We start from the raw sequence: 17447 nt of genomic DNA, 5'->3' as shown, positions 1-17447 counted from the left end.
CCTTATAAGGCCTCAAATGGGGCAATCTGAATATTGTAGTCGTAGTTGTTGTTGTACGCAAACTCCCCTAAGGGCAAGAAGTGATCCTACTGATCTGCAAAATCCATAACACAAGCCCGCAACATATCCTTGAGAACTTGGATAATATGCTCCAACTGACCATCAGTCTGTTGGTGGAAAGTTTTTCTAAGGTCAACACGGGTACCTAACTCCTTATGAAAAGTCCTTCAAAAGCTAGATCTGAACTGTTAGCCCCAGTGTGAGATGATAGAAATAGGGACACCATGAAGGAAAACCACCTCCCAAATGTATATACAAGCTAATCTCTCAGTGCTATAGGAAGTATGAATGGGAAGGAAGTGTGTTGACTTGGTCAATTAATCCACCATGACCCAAATGCTATTAAGAAACTGGGAAGTATGAGGCAACACCACAATAAAGTCCATGGTGATCCGTTCCCACTTCTAAACAAGAATGGGTAATCTCTGAAGCTCGCCATCAGGCCTCAATTTCTCAGCATTAACCTGTTGACAACTTAGACATCGCGATACATAATCTATAATATCTCTCTTCATACCACTTCACTAGTAGTGCTTCCTTAAGTCATGATATATCTTAGCGGTGCCCAGATGGATAGAATATCTGGAGTCATGTGCCTTGCTAAGGATCATCTGAAACCTCCAACTTTTGGAACACAGATACAACCACCAAACCTCAAAACCCCATTAAGCCCAAGGTAGCCAGGCTAGCGATATCTCCAAAATCCTGATCTCATAGTGAAACTAACTCCTCATCCTCAAACTAACAGTTGTGAATATCATCCAATAGGTAGTGCATAAAAATATTCAATGCAAAAATTATCGCTGCCAACACTAAGTCATGAGTGGGGTAGTTACACTCGTACAACTTAAGATACCTCGATGTATAAGCAATAATCCAGCCCTGCTGCATCAGTACACAATCCAAACCAATGCCGAATGCATTACAATAAATGGTAAATCCCTCGCCCTCAACCTTGAGCCTTAGAAATCTCCTTTCACACTCCTCTAGCCACATAAACATGACATCCTGGTGAGTCAACCAAGTTAGGGGTGACGCTATAATGGAAAACTCCTCAAGAAAGCACCTGTAGTACCTTGCCAATCCGATAAATCTACGAATCTCAATCATAGAGATGTGTTTAGCCCAATCACGAATAGTATCAATCTTCATCGGAACCAGTATAATGCCATACTTGGACACCACATGCCCTAAGAATGCTATGAACTCAAGACAAAAATCGCACTTTGAGAACTTAGCATAAAGCCACTGATCTCTCATGTGCTGCTCATGCTTCTCCCAGCTCTGCAAGTATACCAAAATTTCATCAATGAAGAATATGACAAATGAGTTCTAGTACGGCCTAAACACTAGTGTCATTAATTCCATGAATGTAGAAGGGGCATTAGTCAACACTAAAGACATCACTAGGAACTCATAGTAGTCGTAATGAGTCCTAAATGTGGTCTTAGGGACGTCTGCTGCCCTAATCCTCAGCTGGTGATAGTCAGATCTCAAATCGATCTTAGAAAACACCACGGCACCCTGAAACTGGTCTAATAGGTCATCAATCCTAAGCATGGGGTAACAATTCTTTATTGTCACCTTTTTTAACTACCTGTAATCAATGCACATCTGTATAGTACTATTCGTTTTCTTAACGAACAAGATTGGGACTTCCTAAGGCAATACACTAGGTAGAATGAATCCCTAATCAAAGATATCCTAAAGCTCAGCACTAATCTCCTTGAGCTCAGTGAGGGACACATGGTACAGTAGGATGGAAATAGGATGAGTACCCAACTCTACATCAATAGTGAAGTCAATATTGCGGTCAGCAAGGATTCTAGCAAGATTGGTAGGAAATACATCTGCAAACTCTCGGACTATAGCTACTAAATTAACTGTAGAGACCTCCCTACTCATATCTCTAACACAAGCCAAGTATGTCAAAAACCTGTTAGCCACTAACCTTCGGCCCTAAAAAAAGAGGTCACCCTAACCGGCATGCAAATCCAAGAGCCGTGCGATACCACCGACGGAATACTAAGTGTGGCTATGGTAATGGTCTTGGCATAGAAATCCAAGACCACATGGTGAGGGGATAACTAATCCAAAGAAAGAATCAAATCAAAATCCACCATATCAAGCAAAATGAGATCAACTCTAGTACCAAGCTGATGAATAGTCAGCATATAGGATCTAATAAACTAATCCATTACTAAAGAATAACCTACCGAGGACGAAATTAACAATGACTCAACTAACATCTTTGGGATAATACTCAGTCGAGGGGCATACTATATAGATGTATAAGAATAAGTGGAGTCTGGAGAAAATAAAGTGGATGCGGGCTAATGGTATAATAAAATCATACCTGGGATCACATCATTTAGGCCTTAGACTTTACTCTAGCTGGAGCTGCATAGAAGTGGGCCTAGGCTCCCCTACCCTGCGCATCAACTCTTCCTCCTGACCTTTCTCCCGATGTACCTCCTTATTCACCCTAATGACTACCTCTCCAGTCCTAACCCTAGTCTCTACCTCTAACTAGAGGGGTTGTTGCTAGCACAAGTCTATTTGCTTGTAGAGATGGTAAGGCTAGCCTACGCAGCAGGTACTCGCAGGTCTTGTGATCTAGATCCCCACACTCATAGCACCCCTGTGAATATTGGCTGAAAGCTGGAGGTCGGCCACCTCAGTGACCCTGACTCGAACTAGTACTAGAGCCAACTTGTCTGTGCTAACCACCCTTTGAATTCATAAGAAAGGCCTGGAAGGGGCGGTTGGATTAACCTGACTGAAATCTCTAGTAAGATCTATCATAGGACTTCTATGGTGTAAAACGGTGCCCATTATGGCTATCCTCATATCTAGCCTCTTCATACTGCCCCATGGGCCTCGCAATAGAGCTGCTCGAGTATGTGGTCATGGTCTACCACCTCTAGAAATAAGCAGCCCACAAAGACTAAACACCGAGTCTCGATCCATATCATGGAGGCATGCCTTGAGAGCTCATGGAATCGGTCCTCGTACTTCAATATAGTCATGGACCTCTACTCCAATCATGAAAACTGATCTCGGAGATGATTTCTCACACTTTTAGGATAAATCTGCCAAAGATGGACTTTGAAGACTTATCCTATGTGACCGGTAGGGACCCAGCTAGCCTAGTCTCCTAATATGTACACTACTACTGTCGGGAAGGACTATCTAGATGATAGACGGTGAAGTCATCTCCTTGCATCTACAATAAACCCAAGGTTTGTAGTCATTCACGATAAAAAGAACTCATCGACATCCTCACCCACAGCCTAAGTAAACCTCGATAGCGATAGTATAGCGAACACCCTGACCATCTTCTGCTCTTAAAGTGGCATGACGCCCTTTAAATCATTAGGCTGAGCAGCCGGGGAGTGGCTTTTGATCAACTAGTGCCTCTGTTATAGGCTTGTCTTGTGACACTAGAGCACCTGGATCTGGGGCCTACCACATACCCCCAATGGAAGTTGAAATCTAGGTGAACATCGCCTATAAGTCTGGAGCTGCGGCTTGCTCAGGCGGTGGCTAGGCTGGTCCCCAGCCTATCGGTTGTTGATTTACTAGAGCTATTGGTGGCTCGACCTCTGGCTTCGAAGTCTACTCTCATCCCTAGGCTGGTTTTGTGGCCCTGGTATGAACTTGAGGCCGACCTCTATCTCCAGCACATGTGTAAACCATCTTATAAAAAGGTGGAACGAGTGAGATTTCAAGAAACAAAAAAGACATACACAATGCAAAATAGACACGTTCTTAAAGATATCTTGTAGCCTCCCTAGGATAAGTCATGGACGTCTCTGCGCTAATCCACAGGTCTCTAGTAAATATTAGCTCTGTACAAGTGAGACCAGTGAACCTAGGGCTCTGATACTAACTTATTATGACCTAATTTCTTAGGTCATGGTGACGCTAACTATAACCCACCATTTGGCAAGCCAACCCATATATCAACCACCACCAACAACATAAAATTTTCTCTCCCTTAACGGTAACTAGTACTACTGTTTAACATCTTCATTGGTAGAAGACTATCGGAATGGCTTCACCACCATCAGTGGAGCTCCATATACCACCGGACCGTAATATGAACATAGCTCAAGAAGCATCAACCTCTAATCCAGCAAAAACTACTTTGAATTTGCAAAAAAAATACTGACAAAGCAGTAGCAATTTCAAGTAAAGCAGGATTGACTAAAGTTGTAACATCGCAAAATTCAACCCACAGCTCCTCCAATTTGGAAAATACACCTGCGAACACTATAGCACTTTCATAAAAGCAAATCGCCTAGGTTCACAAACTCATTGCACTGGAGAAATCTGGTTTGATTGATGTAAAATTGAACACTGGAGATGAATCTCCATTGCCTAATCTATATACTAGTGAAAAATCAGCTCATTTCACCGTGCTAATCTTGACATCTCCACTGTCATCTCAAGCGCAAGTCATTACGGAGCTGCTGGAAATTCGATCACAAATTAGTGATAATTTTGATGATATTCGAGCAAATTTGATCACTGGGGTTTGTTCTCCAATCCATAGCGCTCCTCATACCAAAAGTTCAGACCAAATGGCCGACGGAATCATGGTGGAGCAAACTGACAGCGCCTGCAGCAGAGCTCCGGTGAACTTTTTAGCTTAAAACCAAGGCCAAGAGGGGCACTTCAACGAGCATAACAACCCCCACCAGGTATCATCCATCAAATCTCAGCCTATCAATTCGAATATCAAAAACTTACCTACTAGAAGTGAAAATGCTTCTGAGATTTCTGGAGAAAAAATTCATGTTTTAATTCTGGATAATTCTCAATGTAGTCGTTTAGTTATTATGAAAGATAGAGATTATCCTACTCCAACATTTGGTGATGAATATTTGAGCTCCTCAGTTCTTGGGAAAAAGGACTTGTATATTATTTCATTGAACGACAAGCTCGAAACTGATAAAGACATATCAAAATGTGGTCATAATAAGATGAATGATCTCCATTCGACTAATTTTTCGTTTGGTCTAACTACTCATGGAGCCTTGTTAGAAATTCAAGAAAATGACAAGAACCAAGGATTCACTGCCAAAGAAGTAGAAGTAGAATAGCCATATACACTTATGTCTGTGTCTCAACACAACAATACATCTCCAATAGCACCTACCATAGAAGATCAACAAGCTAATAATGTAGATAATCCAAGATATCATAATGCTAATGAGAATGCAAGGCAATCACAAATGCAAACAGTAGGCACAACTGTAGGTATGTCTAATTCTTCCCTATTGTTGAATCTTGTTCCTAACTTATTGAAATCCAGTGGAGCTCATTTGCAACTTCATGCAAATGAACAACTTGGTACTACTATTACTACCTCTATGCAGGGCACTAATGATGCTAATACCAATTTTAATAAGAAACCTGAATATACTACCAAAGTGCCTACCAAGGCTGACCCTCAAGAAACCAACCTGCAATGAAATGGACTACACCACAGTGTAGACCAAAAAAAGAATGACCATTGAAGGCCAACTTATGAGAATACAGACTTGGACACCTACCTTTAGGCCTAAGGAAGAAACTCCTATTGTTCCAATTTGGGTAGCCCTTCCAGATCTCCCTTGGCAATGCTACAATAAAGAATTTGTGACTTCCCCCCTTGCTCCTATAGGGAAGGTACTGTACATGGATGCAGCCTCTATCCAAAATACTAAAGGAAGCACTGCTAAGGTAAGAGTACAGGTCAATCTCACTGAGGAGAGACCACCTCATGTATGGATGGGATATGACAAAAAAGACAACAACGGAGGGAGATGACAAGCACTCCTATATGAGAATGTCCTATAGTACTGCATATACTATAAGTATCAGGGTCATATGGTGCATGTTTGTAATATCAAGAAGAGGTATGAGGAATAGAAGAGAAGAAAGGAAGCAGATACCAATAAGAACAACAAAAATAAGGAGGGCATGCATGAAAATAAGCAAGAAGAACCCCATAATAATGATGTGCAGAAGAGGAGTATTGTTCCTACAAATAATGATCATGCACAGCCACAGAACAAGGCTGATGATATAAATGAAGAGCTATGGAAAATTAAAAAAAAAGCAATCCAAAATACAAAACAACTACCAAAAAACCAATGTGGTTAAGCATGCTATACCATAGAATTATAGGACCAATGATCCATCTCAACAAAAAAACACAAGGGCAAGTACACTTTTAATCTTATTTCTACTTCCAATAATTATGTTGATCTTGTTACACAAGATCAAACCACTAACCAAGATTTAGGAGAACCAACCAAACAAACGAACTCAACACTAAAGAGCTCATCAGCACAATAGGAAAACACCAAATCTCAAAGACAAGGTACTGAATTTGTGCTCCCAAAGACCCCTCCCCCTCATATTGAATGCACAAGTATTTCTTTCAAAGATACCACAAATGTTACTAATGCAAAAAGTGATTCAGGTATTTATTTAGTACTCCCAGTACCCCTGAACCCCCCTAATATAATTCTATTGTTGTTGATTCTATAGTTGATGGAAGTATGGTTGGAGGAAGATAGGAGAACCTCACTAATATGCAGGATAGGGAATCCAAAAGGGGTGGGGTTTTGTCTCATGTTTTGTATGAGAACCACAGCACAGACCCTAGGTGTGACCATAGAGCCCCTGCAACCATAGCAACTCCAGATCTTACAAAAAGAAATGTCCCTACAGATGACTCTACTATGCAAATTAAAGGTTCTATGGCCAAAGATCTGAGATCCATTGCAAGTACTAGTGGAAAAGGCTCTACTGCTAAGAAGAAAAAGTTGAGAAAGAAAATGATAGAGGCCATCAGAAAGAAAATTGAAGAAAAGAATTATGCTGAGAAATGCCAAACTCCTAACATTCTTGATAGTGTGGCACTGCAATAAAATGATCAGGATTTTCAACAACCTGTACTTAATGATGATCTGGTAGGCATGGATATCATTCCCCTCCAAGCCCATTATAACTACATTCCACCCCATCAAGCTACAGACAAACCCTCAAAACAACCTACCAATTCTAAGACCAAAGGCATTCCCAACACCAACTTACAGAGGCCCTTGAGTTGGATGAGTATGCTGTGATGGAGTCTGAGAATGAGTATAATAATGATACTCACCCATTAATGGATCAAGATGAAAAAGATGCTATTAATGAACAACTTATCAGAGCCTCTAGTCCAACTAATGAAAGAGACTATGATGATGAGATACAACAAATCACCAACTCTCAAGGCTTGTCTCCTAGAGGTGTTCACATACCTAGGTTCAGCACCAAAGCTACCAGTATCATCACATCTGCCACTACAGGCAGACCTCATACTAAGTTGTTCATTTCCAAAATTTCTGAATAATTAGTGCCCTTAGATGGAATGTGAGGGGTATTAATACCCAAGGAGCCATGGAGAGAATCAAACTCCTCAAAAACATCTATTAAATTTCTCTTATTGCTTTTTGGAACTTCTTTTAGATAATACTCAGCTTCAACACTTCAGAAACCATCTTAATATAGATTATGATATTCACAACCCAAATGGTACCTGTAGACATGCAACATATCAGCCAATAATTGGAGGGCCACTCAAGTGTGTTTCCTGGTACAGTAGTGGCATGATGCAACACTTGATAACTTGGACCTTATTTTACAGATATAAGAATGATGTAAAGCTAGAACAATAGAACCAACAAGCTGAGGTGTAGTATGCTCTAATGGGCTTCTCTTGGCACATTCAATATAGCTATAGCAGGGTTCCCTTGGAGGCACACCTGTAGCACTCAAGATCAACATCTTCCACATCCAAAAACCTATAACAAATGGCAGATATGCACCTTCCAACAACTGAAAAAGGATCAAACACTTTCAATGCAACCTTTTATAGGTATACTGCAATAAGTATATTTTCCTTTCTTAGTTTCTTTTGGTGTAGGTACAGTGCAGGACTACAACATCTCTAGGAGTTCCTCTACTGCAAATATGTTTCCACAGAACAACAACTCCCTACAACCTGCAACATCTCAGCAACAACAACACCTGCAGCAGTTACATACAACAGCAGCAGTCAGTATGAGCAAGATGCAACACCTGATAACTAGGAGCTTGTTTAGGAGATGCAAAAATGATGTAGGGCTATAGCACAGGAACCAACAATTGGATTGCTCTTCTTGCTTGTTCAATTTGTGAAGGTACACTAAGAAGCTGCATCAATTGAGCGATCCAACACCTTGCAACAACTTCAAGAACTGCAGCAGACTACAACAACTGCTCCTAAAGCTACAAACATTATCCAAAGAGCTGTAACAGGCTATATTCAATGCAGGTTGCAACACCCTTATCTCTATAATTCAGCATTTGCAGAACTCAAGAACCACCCACACCTTATTCCACCAAGGAGCTGTATATTTCAAAAATACAGCAACCAACACCAGGAACAACCAACAACTTGCCATAGTCACCACAGTTACAATAATGGAATTTTCAGTTGGCACTAACATGCAACAACTTACACCAACTAACACCAACCACAACATCTTCCAATGTTTCTGCTATGTAGCACTCTTGGAGGTTCTCTTCTTGTTTGCTTGTTTGTGTAGGTACACTACACAGCTGTAGTATCCAAGAACAAGATCCCCAATATCCATCTTCCTACAACAATTATAGAGCTGCAGTAATATAGCAGACATGCAACACACCATTCAACACTTGGATTTCTTTTCCTTATTTGCCTCTTTATGTAGGATTTCTGCAGAATGGTAGCAACAACAACATTTCAGGAAGGTCCCCAATGACAAAAACTCCGCTATACACAGTTGTAGTTTCGAACAGCAAGCTAGAGCATCCAATTTGTTGCAATCAATAGGAACAACTCACAACAACAACTAGTTCTTATTTGTTATGTTTGATATAGTATGTATGTCAACAAGATACAACGTCTAAACCTCCAACAAAAAACAAAAAGGACTACAAATTGGACAAACTCGGTATGACAAACCTAGGAAGGACAAAGATGAAAGAATGACCTCAATCCATGGAAACTAGAAGTTTCATATACTTGTTCTTCTTCATTTTATCTATGTATAAAATGTAGCTTATTTGAATAGGACTAGTGTAGGTTTTTTCTTGTACTAACATAGAAAAGGAGAGTCTCCCTCATTTATGGTTTTTTCTTAGTCACATTGTATCGAAAAGAGTCCTCTCATAGGTTTATCACTTTGTCTAGTATTTAGAAGGCACTTTATAGCATCGAAGATGAATTAGCCGACCTTAGTAGGTTAGCCGACTTATGAACCACCTTAAGTTTGGAGGTAAGGTTTATGTCCCCCCTCCTTGTATTTTATTTTTTATGTATAATAAGGCTTGAGGGTGCTGCTCAATCCCTGATTGTGCACGAGACGTGGGAGCCTCGTGTAGGATCTATTCCCATAAAAAAATATATATCAAAACTATGAGTAATATGATGTTAAGGTAGAAGACTATCAGTACAAACTAAAACAGTAAAGAAATAATATGAGCATCCATGAAGGGGTGGAAGCAACTAAATAAATACATACCAAAATGATCCCTCTCAGAACCTGGAAGTTACATATATAGAGCTATAAATAAAGAGAGTACAAGTTCTAAAAGTGGACCATGGAAACTGAGATGTCTCAAAAACCAAAAGTCAGGCAAAACACAAATATAGAGGGAGATGGGTAAATCCAGTACGTAATATGCTCACCCTAGCCTCCGATCATGACCGCAACTGGCTTGAATCATCACTAGTAGCTAGTACTCAAACCTGTATCACGAAAATAAAGGCAGAGTGTAGTATGATTACCAAAACAACATCTACCTCGTAGGCATCATAAGCCGACTGAGCAAGATAAGCAAAAGTAAACTGAAATGACAGTAAAAGATCACAACCAAAGACACAGTAGGAAGTAAATGTTGGTATGTACATGAGCATGCCAACAAATGAAGAGAAAGAATATAACTAAATTTGTTGGGCTCCCATAAAAGGCGATGTGTACACTCATGCATAAGTAAAGAGAAACCACATGTACGGACTTCCATAAGCTTGACAGATGCAAGAATAGATGATGGAAAAATAAATGGAGCCAAAAATATTCCAATAATATCTCTATTTCCTAGACATGAACCGAACCATTTCCAAAGTCCAATGGCTTAACCCAATGCGGACATTAAATAAAGACTTGAACAAAAGATTCATTCGGGAGTTAAAAATTTAACCATGCGTAAATTGGACCACAAACTATAACCAGGTAACTATAGTTAACAAGTCAACACGAGTGAGCTACACCATAAATTTTAACCTAATAACTTAAGCCAAGGGTAAAACACGATTAAGCTAGACCACAGACTTCAACCAGGTATCTGTATCTAAGGAACCTGCTCACAAGTAAGCTAGACCATGGACTTCAACTGGATAACTATAGCTAAGTAGCCGAACACAAGGAAACTGGACCATAGACTTTAACCTGGTAACTGTAGCTAAGAGATTGAAATAAATTAGAATCGATCATTAACCGTACGTCATTGGGCGTACCCCTAAATTGAGTGTCATCAATGCACCATTCCAGCCCAAACTAAATATAACCTGAATAGTCAAGAATACTCCCAATATTAAGACCAAGCGATACATGACCGATAGAAGGATAGAGCATTGTGGATGTAAGAATGCAAGTTGAGTTACTACCTAGCTAAATCTCAGACTATCAGACTCAAGTCTGCCATATTAGCCTACAGGGAGCTAACCATTTGAAATAACGTTGGAGAAGTTTTAAGGTCCAACGGCACTAAACTCACATAAGTCTAAGGAAATAACTAGTCTAATCCTAGACTAAGTCCCACCATGCTTTCAAACATAACCAGAGATATTGTATTCACCACAAGGCATGGATGATCAACATTAATAGGAGTCATGCTTACATAGTCCAGTAATTTCTCAAAAATAGCACCAATGGCAGAATCTGGGAATTTAGCATGTTCGATACCCAAACACCTCCAAACTAATATAATTTAATATCTAATTGCCTAAACATCCTTAGTCTAATGATGGGAAAACCATAGCCTACCTGTAGTCCGACCATGTGTACTCCAACACATGAAACCGTAGTTTTTCCCTTCTGAGCAGCCCTCAGATGCTGCCATGCTATGAACAATAGAATCACAATATTAATATAATATTTATGACACTAAATTATTGAATTCAGAGATAGGCCAATTTCGGGGTCTATAGTGGAAAATGTGGGACCCGCATCAGTAATTCTACAATTGACCCCAAAAATAGGTCCTAAAAGACACCTCAAGCTCAAACATAAGATTACAACGCAATTTGGGGTGGAAAACAATGTAAGATGATCATCCAACGAAAATCCCATACATTGAACTACGGAGGTGAAAAAGGGAAGCATCTTGATCACCAAATTCTAAAAAAAGAGAAACCCTCCCAATCTAAATAAATTATACCATGGCGTTTCTTGCAAACAAAACCACAACCTAGCCTTAAAAATCACTCAAGATGGAGTTCATATGATCAAGATACAATATCCATAAATTCAACAAAATAACACTCAAAAAATAATAAAATCAGTAGATAATTACAAACTTTTACCTCGTCCAAAGCTTCCCCTCTAGTTTACAAGCTCACCATTAGATTCCCTAAAAAATTCTCTTTAATTTGGACCTGTGAATAACATAATTTGAGCTTGTGATAAAGGAGATATCGTTGTTGGAAGTCTTAGAAGTGAGATAAAATCATCCTTGGTCTTTTATTAAAAGAGAAGGTCTTTGGCCTTAACGAACGCAGCTACAATGCTCTGCGAATGTGGAGGCCAACAAGCTAGTCCATCACAAACATGGCCAGGGGCCTACGAATGCAGAGGAAAAAGGCTTAAGCTTCCGCGAACACAGCCAAGGCTCCATGAACGCGGAGAATAAATTGAAGGACCTCCGCAAACGAGGCCAAGGGCCTGCGATCATGGAGAACAGAACTTCTTGCACCACATATCAACTAAAAAATAGATGTTTCTCAAGTTCAAATATGATGATGGGGTGCTTAAAATTCATTCAGAATTTGTTGCGCGCAAACGAGATATGTGACGTCCCACACGCAAGGGCCATTTTGACATAAATTCCACAATGGGCCTCGGTATTACATTGGAAGCCACATAAAGCAAACAAAGGGTCATTCTTGACCAATCTCGACATTACAAAACTAACTACACTATCAGAATTTTCAAAAGCATGTTTTCCAAAAATGTTGACCAAAGTCAACTATAAGCCAAATTTTAAGGGCAAAAGTGCCAAATAGTCCTAAACTTATACCGATTACCTCGATAATTATGTCAATTATGCTACTAGCCTAATTTGGTCATTTTAGAGCTAATGGAACCTTCAGAATTCCATTCTGAGGTCATTTTCCAAAAAATATGATCGAAATCAACTTTTCTAGTTATAAAAGTTCCAAAACAAGAAAAGAGGCCTAAAATCCAAATAAAAGACTAGGCAACCGAATTGCTAGTTCTAGCAATAATAACTTACTTGTGGTTGCTACAGGAATGGTCTAAATAATGAAAAAATCCTTAAATTCAAAAAAGACATGGAGGGTCATTACAGGTCTAAAGACCTTGCTACGGTTCGTAGACCCTCATATGGGTCATAGAACCCTATCGTGGAACTTGATGCACATTCCAATTGCTATTGGAATCTGACATTGGGTCTATGAGGTGCCCCTATGTGTTGTAGAGTATTTGATGGGTCATAGAGTAGGCTTGTGGAACTTGGGTCTTGACTAGCATTGGGACCTCTCCTACGGACGCTTTCTATGCTTCATAGAAACTTCTACGAGCCATAGAAACTTCTATGGGTAGTAGAAGCCACTAGTAGATGTCACGACTCAAACTGCGGCCTAGGCAAGACACAATAATTAGGATTCCCAATCAAGCCTCTTATCGTATCATTAACATATATATGGTAAAAAATAAGCAGAAACTCATAAGAATCCAAGAAGACATAGCATAACTAGAGTAAATCATGACAACATAGGCTCCATGCACATATGTCCAACATGCCTCTACAAGACTACATAGGAGATGAGTATTACATATTCTTAGCTCACCATCAAAGAAAGTAATGACATGACATAGAATAGTCTTTAAATATCATCATATTCTAAAAATGACAATAAGAGGAAAGAGTGACTCAGTTTTTTGTAAGACCTCAAAAGTTGAAAAGACGAACAAAAGGGAATTTAAGAAAAATTCTAATTGTCCCCAAGTTTATGAGTTGGTATATAACTCATAGGGTCTTTTACGAGTCATTAAGATAAATCCTAGAAGTGAGATTTGGAATGGAAATTTAGCTAAGAATGGATCAAGTTTGATGGTCACTTGTTGACCCGTAGGAAATTTGATGACTAGTAAAAATGAGTCTTCATGAAACTTAACTTAAAATTTGCAGGACTTCAGACCTACAAGATGAATAGTTTGAACGACTTATAGAGAAGTTTATGAGTCATAACTACGACTCCTAACCAAAGTTCAGAGACCCTCAATTTGCAAGTCTTCATACCCTATAGGACAATCATGTTTACGACTCGTAGTCCAGTTAATGAGTTGTAGGCATGACTCGTAGAGAAGAATCAGAGACCCTAAAATTAGTGTCTTCTCATAAGACCGCACTATGACTCAAGTCTACGAGTCATAGACTTGAGGATGACTCATAGAACTATACTCGTAAGGTCAAATTCGAGTTTTAATGAACGATAATTGTGTCTTTCCGAAGGTTCATTTTAATATATCTGGACACAACTATGGCCAAGTTCAAGCCTATAACTACCCATCGCTTCAAAATTCCCTCTATTAGAAATCATTCATCTAAATTCTTCTAAGGTAAGAACACCAATTCTCTCAAGCTCTCCTTGAAGTTTCAAGCTAGGGTTTGATATTTTCATTAATGTTTCTTCTCCAATTTTAAGTGATTTTAATCAAGATATGTGGGGATTGATCCATGGGTTCTTTTCACTCTAGGAGTCCCAAGGTTTTCTTTATTCCTCAATTTTATATTATTTATGAACCCTAGTTTTGATGAATTGCATTTGGCTGCTTTAATTTATTTTTAATTGTTATCAATAATTATTCTAAGAATGTTTCTACATGAATTGCATGATTTCAATGTGATTTATGAATGCCCATGTATAAATCTATTTCCAATTATGATTATGATGGTTAAGATGATTTTTCATGAATTGATTATGATTTCAATGATGTTTAAAGATAGTTTTCATGAATGAAGTTAAGATTATGATTTAATGACAAAAGTTATGATGATGATTAATTATGATCTAAGATAGTTATTATGGTGTGATAAGTACAATTCTCACACAATAATGTTTCAAGATGGTGATAAGGATAATTCTCACCGAAGTTATGGATTCCTATGAATCACTAAAATTAATGAGCCACTCTTAAAATGTTTTATAAAGATGGATTGATAGGTCGTTACTATCTTCCACAATAATGTTTATGATCAAGTTTTAATGAATTTCATTGGGATATTGACTAAGAACCGAGAGGACTTTTAGGTGGGGTTCGGTCTAGTAATACAATTTGTTATCCAAGGGAATCCTACTAGAAACCTAAATTTCCAAACTATGTTGCCCACGTAGTTTGCCTTTATGTCCTAGCTAGTGGATCCATATATAGCTATTGAGTTAAAGTTGTTCCTCTAGAGCCTACCTCGAAAAGTAGCCTCTCTATTCTCGATGGGGAAGTTACATCAGATTCTATGTTATAGCTCGCACGGTCTTAAGATGTTAGTCAAAGGTCTTATCCCACATAGGTTATATGCAAAGATGTTAATTTGACTATGAAGTTTTATGATGCATTGACCATAAGTTCGCATGTGTTTTAAATGTGCTTTTAGGCCTTATTCACATTCATTATGATGATCATACACCTTATGTCATATTCTTCATGCATAACTCATATACTTAGTACATTCTATGTACTAATGCATATTTTGACTACATTATCTCATAATGTCGGGGCGGATGTCAACTATCCTATTCGTGGCTATAGTTGCTTTAGTTATCAAAGAGTTGATGAGTCCTCATTCCATCGAGGAAATAACTTTGTTTACACATTGCTACTTTGATTTTTTTCTTATGATTCGGGTGAGCTAGGAGCGTGTCCTAATCCCCCATCAAGCATAGACTTAGAGGCATGTTTAGACGTTACTTTGATGTAGTCCATTTTGGATATTTATTGAGTATTTCTATAGACTTCACTTTTGAGTTGTTACTTCCACTTATTGTCACGACCAAACCCCATAGGCCACGACTGGGGTTCGACCTGGACCCCCGAATACATAGCTGTCAAATATAAGAACTATACACAATAACCCCAGTGGATAACAATATTTTCCTGTACATGTAGCCTCTTTCATTCGTATCATATTATGAAAGGGCATGCAAGCCGACAAGGCTTCCATAACATAAAAACATTTACAACTGAAGAAACTAACAAACAACCCACATACTCATATTTACAGACTTTTAAGCTTATTAAAAATATCATATGGAGGGACAGGGCCCCCACTGTACCCCTGAATAAACAGATATATACATCAAATGACCAGCATGAAAAGTTAGGCCCCAAAATAGTGGAGCACTTCCAACAAAGCTGACTGGAAATCCTAAGCTGGCAGATCTCCAAAATGAATAGATGTACCTACGGCATGAAATGCATCCCCCCAGAGAACGGGGAGTCAGTACGATATATGTAATGAGTGTATAAAGCATAACATAACATAACTGAGATAACAACTGAAAGAAGGATGCAGGAAACAAGTATGACAGTTAACAATTCACTATATCTGCATCTTATACAAAGAGGGCATGTATATCATCCTCACCTATCACTCCCGGCCAGCTGTAGGACTCAGTGTTACTATATCATTGTATACGACATCATTTCATACATTACAAGTACATCACTATATTTTCATATGTATGCCTACCTATTATATCCATCCCTTTAGTGAGGGTCTCGGTAAAAGAGTGGTGTACATGTCGTACTACACCCAACCCATTATGGGACTCGGTTCCATTATCATATAGTAAAATACAGCGAGGAATGTTTGGCCCAAACCTTAATTTAAAATAATGCCGAGGAATATACGGCCCGATCCATATTTTAAAATAATATTGCGGAAAGTACGGCCTGATCTATATTTTAAAACAATATTGCAGAACGTATGACCCAATCCACATTTTCTATCATATCATCATATACATACCCATCCCGGGATGTGATGAAGAGCATCATCACATACGGCATCATCATATGCTTTACTTCATCGTATACGATATTTCATCATCATATACTTCATACATATATATATATATCCAGCCCGGGACTCGGAAATGGGTTACAGTGTGCACGAGTAGAGTAGTGAGAAACCATATGCAACTAAGTCTTTATTTGAGACTCAATGAATAGTCAAGTGAACCGTCACCTGAAGACCAGAGTAGTAATCGTCTTACGGCCCAATCCATATTTTCCATCATATTATCCTATACATACCCGACCCGGGATGCGGTGACGAGCATCATCACATAAGACATCATCATATGCTTCACTTCATTGTATATGATATTTCATCCTCGTATACTTCATACATATATATAACTGGCCCGGGACTCGGTGAACGAATAGTAAAACTAGGCACGACCGCATTCCCGACCCCCTTATAGAATGCGGAGGAAGATGGGTTACAATGTGTATGAGTAGAGTAGTGAGAAACCATATGCAACTAAGTCATCATTTGGGACTCAATGAAATAGTTAAGTGAACCATCACCTGAAGACCAGAGTAGTAATCATCTTAAGTATCTTCTAAACACCATTAGGGATCATATTAGCTGGAGTCTCAGGAATCGTAGATGTGTATCGACACAAGGTTAAACAGCTTATAGAAGTAAAGACGTCTGTCGTCGCAGAGACCTTAGGAATAGGAGCTGATGCATTGAATTATTATTCATCAAATAGGAGACTTGAGGGTAGCAGTTCAACTACTTTAAGAATTCTTTATATCAAGTAGTGAATAAAAGTCACAAGTTATACCCGGAGCTTATAATTGGAACTAACCCACCTCATATCTTATGCCATTGCATGTATACTTAAGACATTCCAAAAGGAAGAAGAGACAGGCTTTACATATACTACTGTTCATGATCTAGGAGCCTTAAAAGGCAACAACTCAACCATTACAGGAGTTTTAACATCCCAAAGTGAATAAAGTCTATGAACTACACTTGGAGTTTCAGGAGTGGAATTATCCCCACATTGC

The sequence above is a fragment of the Solanum dulcamara genome, chromosome 6, assembly GCF_947179165.1.
Source record: "Solanum dulcamara chromosome 6, daSolDulc1.2, whole genome shotgun sequence".
NCBI classification, from domain to species: Eukaryota; Viridiplantae; Streptophyta; class Magnoliopsida; order Solanales; family Solanaceae; genus Solanum; species Solanum dulcamara.
Note: the sequence above shows the minus strand (reverse complement) of the source record.